The 10628-nt window shown below is 39.8% G+C and overlaps 1 pseudogene across 1 annotated transcript; it reads left to right on the top strand.

Moving 5' to 3' along the window:
- Positions 1-2363: 2363 nt before the first annotated feature.
- Positions 2364-2690, top strand: LOC306640242 (small ribosomal subunit protein eS21-like; annotated as a pseudogene). The gene has a single exon. The product of its transcript is annotated as a small ribosomal subunit protein eS21-like (transcript).
- The last annotated feature ends 7938 nt before the right edge of the window (positions 2691-10628 follow it).

Here is a 10628-nt window from a genome sequence, read left to right as displayed (position 1 = left end):
TTGGCAAGTGTTTGTGTCTATGTGTGTGAGACTTTGAGTACACAGATTGAAAATCTGAGCCCCATTTGCTATTTGCAGTCTTTGGAGAGGGGCAGCGCACACATTTCCCTGTGTATCTCTGTGTCCTGAGGAGTTGATAGAAGGAAGAGAGGGAAAGATAAAAACAGTTGCCTTTCAGAGCTGATTTGGGAATCGTAAGGACGTTGCAAAACAAAATCTGTATACACACAGGGAGAATTAAATATCTAGCGATTATATTGTGTTATGCTAGGCATAATTGTGGACCTTTAAAAAGTACATATTATTGATAAGGAACACTATAATTACAGTCTTTCCACAAAATACATTATTTCCCAGATTACCTGCAAAAGCCCCTGTGAGTTTATTTATGAGGGTTCATTTGTGGAAGGTCAAATTATTGATCTAATTTCAGTCTATTTAGGTCACAGTACAGAGCTGAGGGGTGGTGGCAGTCATCACCAGCTGTCAGCTAAACACTCATGTTCAGTGAAGAACATCCAGGGTGAAGTGGAGGTATTTTGCATATAAAACTTTTCCCGTTAAAAAAAGCATGTGTTAGGGTTAGGTTTAGGGTTAGGGATAAGGAGGGTGGTAAGAATGGAGGAAGGAAGGACTGTATAGAGGGAAAAGAGGGGTGGGAGGGGTGGGGGGAAGGGAAAAAATAACAGAATGAATCAAACAACATTACCCTATGTAAATTTATGATTACACAAATGGTATGCCTTGATTCCATGTACAAATAGAGAAACAACATGTATCCCATTTGTTTACAATAAAAAAAAAAAAAAAAGCATGTGGGTCGGGATAATTGTTGTACATATTTACTTAGTGAATTTGAATGCAGAGATGCTGAATATCTGGGTATGGCCCTCCCTCAAATTCTGTTCCTTTGTGTGTGTATGTGTGTGTGTGTTTGTATAACTGTGTGCACACAGTACCAGGGATTGAACCTAGGATGCTCTGCTCCTGAGCTATATCCCAAGTTTTTTCATTTTTTTATTTTGAGACAGGTTGAGGTTGACCTCAAACTTGCAATCCTGCTGCCTCGGCCTCCCTAGTCATTGGGGTTGCACGTGTGCACCATTGTGCCACGAGGACTCAAATTCTGTTCTTGTATTTGATAGCCTAAGTGACATCATTTCCTTTCTGCTTGGATCGAATTGTCTGTCCCATCACTGTCTCCCAGGTTTTTCTGCTGGATTCTCCCTCATACCTCTCAGTCCTCAAATGGCTTGTCATGCTTCCTGTCTGCTTGTAAAAGAAAAACAATAAAGCAGAAGTTTGAAGTCAAGAGACTTGGGTTTACATAAGCTCAGCTCTGTCGCCAATTAGCTGTCTCAATCTGGGAAAGTCCTTTTTACCTCAGTCTCAGTTTTCCTCACCAGTACAAAGGGGAGCAGGGACTAGATGACCTCCAAGGTACTCCTCAACACTAACATTTGCAACTCTAACAAACACAGAACATAATGATTATAATAACAGTAGTGAAACATATAATTAAAGGAAAGCTGTCCAAAAATATGAAATGTTTTTGTGGTAATGCTATAGTGATATCATGAATGCTAAAATCACTCCACATGAAAGATTTCTTATATTGTTTTGAAGCTCTTTTCTGCCCATCACCCCAAAACTGTTTGTTAATGAAGTGATTTACTCTCTTTTTTCTTAATTGCCATGCACTACATATTCAGATTTGCGGTTGCTACAGCCACAAATGATATATACTAACAATTCTCATGGAAGTGAATTCTAAGATCTAATTGGCATTACAGTTACTCTGTCCTCATGGATGGGGGTCAAATGGACTTGATTTATACTAGATTCTGTTTTGCATGAAATAAGAAAAGAATCAAGAGCAGTTATCCTAAGATCAAATGTTTAGCAGGGCACGGCTTACTGCACAGAATCTGGGATTTGGACTCAGAGATGTGGGATTTAATCCTCAATAACTAATAATTTGTACCTACATCCAGATGACTTGTGATTAAAAATATTAGCATTATATGTCCTGTCTCCCCTCAAAAATATTCTTAACTGAAGGCATGATGTAATTTCCAGTCAAGAAATAGAATATTAGCCGGATTCATGAAGAGCAAAAGGCATTTTAGAAAAGCTATTAGGCAAAAATCAATAGGACCAATTGGATTTTTGATCAAGAGAGTTGGATTTGACAAAGACAACCCCTTTTTAATGAGGTTCAATCCTGAATGATTGGGAGCAGAAATAAGAAAGTAAAAGTCATTTTGGGAGGAATGAGAGGAGTAATGGGATGAATCAAAATATTCTAATTATGAGGTTGAAGAAAATAACGTGGGCCGGGCCACCTCCTTTCTGTGCTCGCGGTGGAGGCAGCAGGCTCGCTTTAACATGCAGAGCGATGCGGGCAAGTCCGTGGACCTGCACGTGCCATGGAAATGCTCCGCCAGCAACCGCATCATTGGTGCCAAGGACCATGTGTCCATCCAGATGAACGTAGCCAAGGTACACAAGGTCAACGGCAGGTTTAATGGCCAGTTTAAAACTTGCACTATCTACCGGGCCATTCGCAGGATGGGTGTCAGATGACTCCGTTTTCCGATTGGCCAAGGCAGACGGTATCGTCTCAAAGAATTTTTGACTAGAGAGAATTGTGGATGCGGAATATTTGTCATAAATAAACAGTGAAAAGCCAAAAAAGAGAGAAAGAAAGAAAGAGAGAGAGAGAAAATCATGTGGTCATGCCCAATGGAAAATAAGGCCTGGAGGTACAGGTTTAGGGGTCATTTGTTGGGAAATTTTGACTGAAGGTTCAGGAGATGTCTAAGAGAGTACAGAATTTTCTTACTTTGGTGTAATGAGCATGTCTTGTTGGCATTGCTGATCCTAACCTCAGAGGTTCTGATTTGTGGGTTTAGGATCGGGGGTTAGAATCCCCATATTCCAGTAGCACCACAGTGATTTTGATGCTGGTGGTCTGTGCCCAAAACTTTGAAACAGAAGTTCTCAAATTTTAACATGCACTAGAATCAAGTTGGGGGGCTTGTAAAAACACAAATTTCTGGGCTGCACCTCCAGGGTTTTTGATATAGTAGGTTTGATGTTGGACCAGATAATTTTTGTTTCTGATAAGGAAAATGCTTTTGGCCTGGATCAGACTTTGAGAAACTCTGCCTTAGGATACATGGACTTCATTGATATAGGAACACTAAGAAAAATTCAAGAACAGACTTCTTGAGGAAAATCATATTCAGTGACAGCAAAAGGTAGAAAAGTCAGTGAAAGAGACAGAAACTCTATCAAACATATGAATGGATCAATATGGTGATATGATTGAAGGGAATTAAGTATGTTTAAGTAGGCATTTTTCTTATTCTAAAAGGGATAAAGAAAAAAGCCTCCTATTATCTCAACACTACTGGAATTAAAAGATGAATAGTAATACTATTTTTATAGAATTGTTAAAGAATTAAATTAGATACAGTATCCAAGCTGTAATTAAAGTCTGTAGTAAGGACTCAATATATAGAATTAATATTATTGTTTTGCTGAGTAGCAGAGATGGGACTCTTTTTACCTCTTCACATTCCTGAGGGAAGGAGGATTTAAAGGAGAAAGAGAAAATTAATAATACTGAGGACTGGTCTCTCACCTTAATTTAGAGGGAGACAAAGAATAAAAGCCATTGGCTTTCAAGATGATGTGGGATAATTAGGGCAGGATAAGATTATAAAATGATTTGTCAATCAGATGAAAGCAGCAGATACCAGATTAATTGGAGACATTTGGAAATAGAAGAAAGATGGAGAAAGAAATGGTAAATAGAGAGAGCAGGTGGGAGAAGTCTTCTTCCTATCTCTGGACTGTGGAAAATCTATGCTCACTTATAAAACACCATGGAAGTAGGTTGACTGGAAGATGAAGATCAACAAGGGGATCATAAGAGGGGCTCTGGTTAGAAGCCAAACAAAAGGATGCAGCTAAATCTCAGAGGGGCAAAGCTGAAAGGAGGGCCATGTTCATTTTGGTAGGATGTGAGGAGAAAAGTAAGCCAAGGTAAGAGGTTTATGTAAATAAAGGGAGGGTAGAGAACTTCAAGTATTTATTCCATTGTCAAATACTTGCTTTCTTTACTTTGTTGTATTTGCCCTGCAAATTCCCATCACATGCTTGATCAGCTACTGTAAATGGTTGTCGCATGCAACAAAGGAACTAAAACATTTTCTTTTTTTTTTTTTTATTGTAAACAAATGGAATACATGTTGTTTCTCTGTTTGTACATGGCGTAAAGGCATACCATTTGTGTAATCATAAATTTACATAGAGCAATGTTGTTTGATTCATTCTGTTATTTTTTCCCTTCCCCCCACCCCTCCCACCCCTCTTTACCCTCTATACAGTAGTTCCTTCCTCCATACTTGCCCCCCTCCCTAACCCTAACTCTAACCCTTCCCTCCCCCCCATTATGTGTCATCCTCCACTTATCAGCGATATCATTCGTCCTTTGGCTTTTTGAGATCCGCCTATCTCACTTAGCATGATATTCTCCAATTTCATCCATTTGCCTGCAAATGTCATAATTTTAACATTCTTTATGGCTGAGTAATATTCCATTGTATATATATACCACAGCTTCTTTATCCACTCATCAATTGAAGGGCATCTAGGTTGGTTCCACAGTCTGGCTATTGTGAATTGAGCAGCTATGAACATTGATGTGGCTGTATCTCTGTAGTATGCAGATTTTAAGTCCTTTGGGTATAGGCCAAGGAGTGGGATAGCTGGGTCAAATGGAGGGTCCATTCCGAGTTTTCTAAGGAATCTCCACACTGCTTTCCAGAGTGGCTGCACTAATTTGCAGCCCCACCAGCAGTGTATGAGTGTACCTTTCTCCCCACATCCTCGCCAACACCTCTTGTTGCTCGTATTCTTGATAATCGCCATTCTAATTGGGGTGAGATGGAATCTTAGGGTGGTTTTGATTTGCATTTCTCTTATTACTAGAGATGTTGAACATTTTTCCATATGTTTGTTGATTGCTTGTAGATCTTCTTCTGTGAAGTGTCTATTCATTTCCTTAGCCCATTTGTTGACTGGACTATTTGAATTCTTGGAGTAGAGTTTTTTGAGTTCTTTATAGATTCTGGAGATTAGTGCTCTATCTGAAGTATGATTGGCAAAGATATTCTCCCACTCTGTAGGCTCTTTCTTCACATTGCTGATAGTTTCCTTTGCTGAGAGAAAGCTTTTTAGTTTGAATCTATCCCAGTGGTTGATTCTAGCTTTTATTTCTTGTGCTATGGGAGTCCTGTTAAGGAAGTCTGGTCCTAGACCAACAAGGTGAAGATTTGGACCTACTTTTTCTTCTATAATCTGCAGGGTCTCTGGTCTGATTCCGAGGTCCTTAATCCATTTTGAGTTTAGTTTTGTGCATGGTGAGAGATATGGGTTTAGTTTCATTCTGTTGCATATGGATTTCCAATTCTCCCAGCACCATTTGTTGAAGAGGCTATCTTTTCTCCATTGCATATTTTTGGCCCCTTTGTCTAGTATGAGAAAATTGTATTTATTTGGGTTTGTGTCCGTGTCCTCTATTCTGTACCATTGATCTACCTTTCTATTTTGGTACCAATACCATGCCGTTTTTGTTACTATTGCTTTGTAGTAGAGTTGAAGATCTGGTATTGCAATACCCCCTGTTTCACTCTTCCTGCTAAGGATTGCTTTAGCTATTCTGGGTTTCTTATTCTTCCAGATGAATTTCATAATTGCTTGCTCTATTTCTGTAAGGTACGTCATTGGGATTTTAATTGGAATTGCATTGAATTTGCATAGCACTTTAGGTAGTATGGCCATTTTGACAATATTAATTCTTCCTATCCAAGAACATGGAAGATCTTTCCATCTTCTAAGGTGTTCTTTAATTTCTTTCTTTAGTGTTGTATAGTTCTCATTGTAGAGGTCTTTCACCTCTTTTGTGAGATTGATTCCCAAGTATTTTATTTTTTTCGAGGCTATTGTGAATGGGGTAGTTTTCCTAATTTCTCTTTCTGAAGATTCATCACTTATGTATAAAAATGCGTTGGATTTATGGGCATTTGATCTTGTAACCTGCTACTTTACTGAAATCACTTATGAGTTCTAAGAGTTTTCTGGTGGAATTTCCAGGTTCCTCTAAATATATAATCATGTCATCAGCGAACAGGGATAGTTTGAGTTCTTCTTTTCCAATTCGTATCCCTTTAATTTCTTTGGTTTGTCTAATTGCTCTGGCCAGAGTCTCAAGAACGATGTTGAATAGAAGTGGTGAAAGAGGGCATCCCTGCCTTGTTCCAGTTTTTAGGGGGAATGCTTTCAGTTTTTCACCATTTAGAATGATATTAGCCATGGGCTTAGCATAAATGGCCTTTACAATGTTAAGGAATGTTCCCACTATCCCTATTTTTTCTAGTGTTTTGAGCATGAAGGGGTGCTGTATTTTATCAAATGCTTTTTCTGCATCTATTGAAATAATCATGTGATTCTTGACTTTAAGTCTATTAATATGGTGAATTACGTTTATTGATTTCCTGATGTTGAACCAACCTTGCATCCCTGGGATGAAACCCACTTGATCATGGTGCACTATCTTTTTAATATGTTTTTGTATGCGATTTGCTAAAATTTTGTTGAGAATTTTTGCGTCGATGTTCATTAAGGATATTGGTCTGAAATTTTCTTTCCTTGATGAGTCTCTGTCTGGTTTAGGTATCAGGGTGATATTGGCTTCATAGAATGAGTTTGGGAGGGTTCCCTCCTCTTCTATTTTATGGAATACTTTGAGAAGTATTGGAATGAGCTCTTCTTTAAAGGTTTTGTAGAACTCGGCTGAGAACCCATCTGGTCCCGGACTTTTCTTTGTTGGTAGGCTTTTGATGACTTCTTCTATTTCAGTACTTGAAATTGGTCTATTTAAATTGTTTATGTCCTCCTTGTTCAGTTTAGGCAATTCATATGTCTCTAGAAATCTGCTGATGTCTTCGAAATTTTCTATTTTGTTGGAGTATAGATTTTCAAAATAGCTTCTAATTATGTTTTGTATTTCAATCCTGTCTGTTGTGATATCTCCTTGTTCATTCCAAATTTTAGTGATTTGGGTTTTCTCTCGTCTTCTCTTTGTTAGTGTGGCTAAAGGTTTATCAATTTTGTTTATTTTTTCGAAGAACCAACTATTTATTTTGTCAATTTTTTGTATTGTTTCTTTTGTTTCAATTTCATTGATTTCAGCTCTGAGTTTAACTATTTCCTGTCTTCTACTACTTTTGGTGCTGTTCTGTTCTTCTTTTTCTCGGGCTTTGAGCTGTAGTGTTAGGTTGTTTATTTGTTGAGTTTTACTTCTTTTATTAAATGCGCTCCATGAAATAAATTTCCCTCTAAGTACTGCTTTCATAGTGTCCCAGAGATTTTGATATGATGTTTCTTTGTTCTCATTTACCTCTAAGAATTTTTTAATTTCCTTCCTAATATCTTCTGTTATCCATTCATCATATAATAGCATATTGTTTAATCTCCAGATGTTGGATAGTTTCTGTGTTTTACTCTTTCATTTATTTCTAACTTCAATCCACTATGATCTGATAGAATACATGCTAGTGTCTCTATCTTCTTGTATTTGCTAACATTAGCTTTGTGGCATAATATATGGTCTATTTTAGAGAAGGATCCATGTGCTGCTGAGAAGAAAGTGTATTCACTCTTGGTTGGATGGTATATTCTATAAATGTCCGTTAAGTCTAAATTATTGATTGTGTTGTTGAGATCTATGGTTTCTTTGTTCAGTTTTTGTCTGGAAGATCTGTCCAGTGGTGAGAGCGGCGTGTTAAAATCACCTAGTATTATTGTGTTGTGGTCTATTTGGTTTCTGAAATTGAGCAGGATTTGTTTGACATACATAGATGAGCCACTGTTTGGGGCATAGATGTTTATGATTGTTATATCTTGCTGATTTATGCTTCCCTTAAGCAGTATGAAATGACCTTCTTTATCCCTTCTGACTAACTTTGGCTTGAAGTCTACATTATCGGAAATGAGGATGGATACTCCAGCTTTTTTGCTGAGTCCATGTGCATGGTATGTTTTTCCCCATCCTTTCACCTTTAATCTATGGGTATCTTTTTCTATGAGGTGAGTCTCTTGCAGGCAACATATTGTTGGATCTTTCTTTTTAATCCAGTCTGCCAGTCTATGTCTTTTGATTGATGAATTCAGGCCATTAACATTCAGGGTTATTATAGAGAAATGATTTGGTTTCCCGGTCATTTGGTTCATTTTTAAAATTTTGTTTATTTATTTGTTTGACACAACTTGTTTCCTCCTTTATTTGACAATTCCTTTAGGATAATTCCTCCCTTTGCTGATTTGCTTCTTTGTTTTTCATCTCTTCCTCATGGAATATTTTGTTGAGAATGTTCTGTAATGCTGGCTGTCTTTTTGTAAATTCTTTTAGCTTTTGTTTATCATGGAAGGATTTTATTTCATCGTCAAATTTGAAGGTAAGTTTTGCTGGGTATAAGATTCTTGGTTGGCATCCATTTTCTTTCAGGGCTTGAAAAATGTTGTTCCAGGACCTTCTAGCTTTTAGGGTCTGGATTGAAAAATCTGCTGATATGCGTATTGGTTTCCCCCTGAATGTAATTTGGTTCTTTTCTCTCACAGCCTTTAAAATTCTGTCTTTATTTTGTATGTTAGGTATTTTCATTATAATGTGCCTTGGTGTGGGTCTGTTGTAATTTTGTGTATTTGGAGTCCTGTAAGCCTCTTGAACTTGATTTTCCATTTCATTCTTCAGATTTGGGAAATTTTCTGATATTATTTCGTTGAATAGGTTGTTCATTCCTTTGGCTTGTTTCTCTAGGCCTTCTTCAATCCCAATAATTCTTAAATTTGGCCTTTTCATGATATCCCATAGTTCTTGTAGATTCTGTTCATGATTTCTTACCATCTTCTCTGTTTGTTCAACTTTGTTTTCAAGGTTAAATATTTTGTCTTCAATGTCTGAGGTTCTGTCTTCCAGGTGTTCTATCCTATTGGATATGCTTTCTATGGAGTTCTTAATTTGGTTTATTGTTTCCTTCATGTCAAGGATTTCTGTTTGGTTTTTTTTCAATATCTCTAACTCTTTATTGAAATGATCTTTTGCTTCCTGTATTTGCTCTTTTAACTCTCGATTGGTGCGATCATTCAATGCTTGCATTTGCTCTTTCATCTCATCGTTTGCTTCTCTGATCATTTTAATTATGTACATTCTGAACTCCTTTTCTGTCATTTCTTCTGCCATGCTGTCATTGGGTTTTATTGATGTAACATCTAGATTTGTTTGCAGCATTTTCTTTCCTTGTTTTCTCATATTGTTCAGATATCAGTGGACCGCTGAGATATTGCAGATTTCCTCTGTTGATTTACAATGTCCCTGAAGATTTCTATATATATCCCCTCTTAGCCTTCAGTAGGCTGAAGTCTTGGAGGAAGTTGATAATGTGGTGCTCCACAAGGAAGCTGCCTCTCTAGGAGTGGTGGCCTTCAGGTGGGGTATATTCCCTGCTAGTGGGCAGAGGTGCCTCCACTTGTTGACCAATGGTCATCCAAAGGGGACCTAGGCTGTGGGCTGAGGCAAGGCCTGTTTGGGCCTGTGTCTCTGGTTTTACCGTCCTTGTGGGGAAACCTCACCAGGCAGGGAAGACTCACCCAGTGGGGAGGTCTCGCTGGTCAGTTTCCTCCTAGAGGTTCCCCTCAATTTACAGCTACTGCCTGGGCTGGGCTGCCTTCCTCTGCAAAGTTTCCAGGGGCCCGGCCCTACCTCCTGGGCCTGGGAGCCTCACCCTTCGCAGATGAATCTCCTTAGGCTGCCCCTCCTCAGAGAATTTGCCCACAGGCCTTTAACCTTCGCTCCGCCCTAAGCCTGTCTCTGTGCGGCTCTTCCACCAAGAAGCCTCCTAGATCCTGGGACCCTGTTCTGCACCTACTCGCCTGGCTGCGTGGCCCCTCCTCTGAGCAGCCACCTGTGGCCCCGAACAATCGCTCTGAGTCCCAGAGACCCGCCACAGGCCTCTTCCTCCAGACAGCCGCCCAGTATGCCGGTGCGGTCACTAGGAGTCCAAGAAACTCACTTCGTGCCTCCTCCTCCCACCAACCACCCGTAGCCCGGGGCAATCAATCACTCCAAGTCGAAGTGACCCTCCCCGTTCCTCCTCCTTCTCCAGATAACCCCCCGGGTGTTCAGGAGCAGTCCCTCTGAGTGGCTCTGAATCCACGTGACCCGCTGCACGGGTCCTCTGGGCACCGCCCGGAGCTCTGGTGCGGCCACTCAAGACCAAGCGTCCCACCACGCTTCTCCTCCAGGCAGCCCCCCTGTGTTCAGGAGCTGTCACTTTAAGACCAAACAACTCACCACTCGCCTTCTCCTCTGAGCAGCCGCCTGGAGCGCTAATGCAGTCACTGCGAGTCCAAAGGACCTGCCGCGCTCCTTCTCCTCCTTCTCCTACTCCTCTGGGCAGGCCCCGGGGTTCAGAAGTGGTCAGAGTCCAAACAGCTCGCCACGCAGCCCCTTCTCTGGCAACCGCCTGTAGCTCTGGTGTAGTCACCCGAATCCAAGC

This window comes from Sciurus vulgaris (assembly GCF_902686455.1).
Source record: "Sciurus vulgaris genome assembly, chromosome: 11".
Taxonomy (NCBI): Eukaryota; Metazoa; Chordata; class Mammalia; order Rodentia; family Sciuridae; genus Sciurus; species Sciurus vulgaris.
The sequence above is the reverse complement of the archived record's forward strand: the minus strand, read 5'-3'. Positions and strand labels throughout refer to the sequence as shown.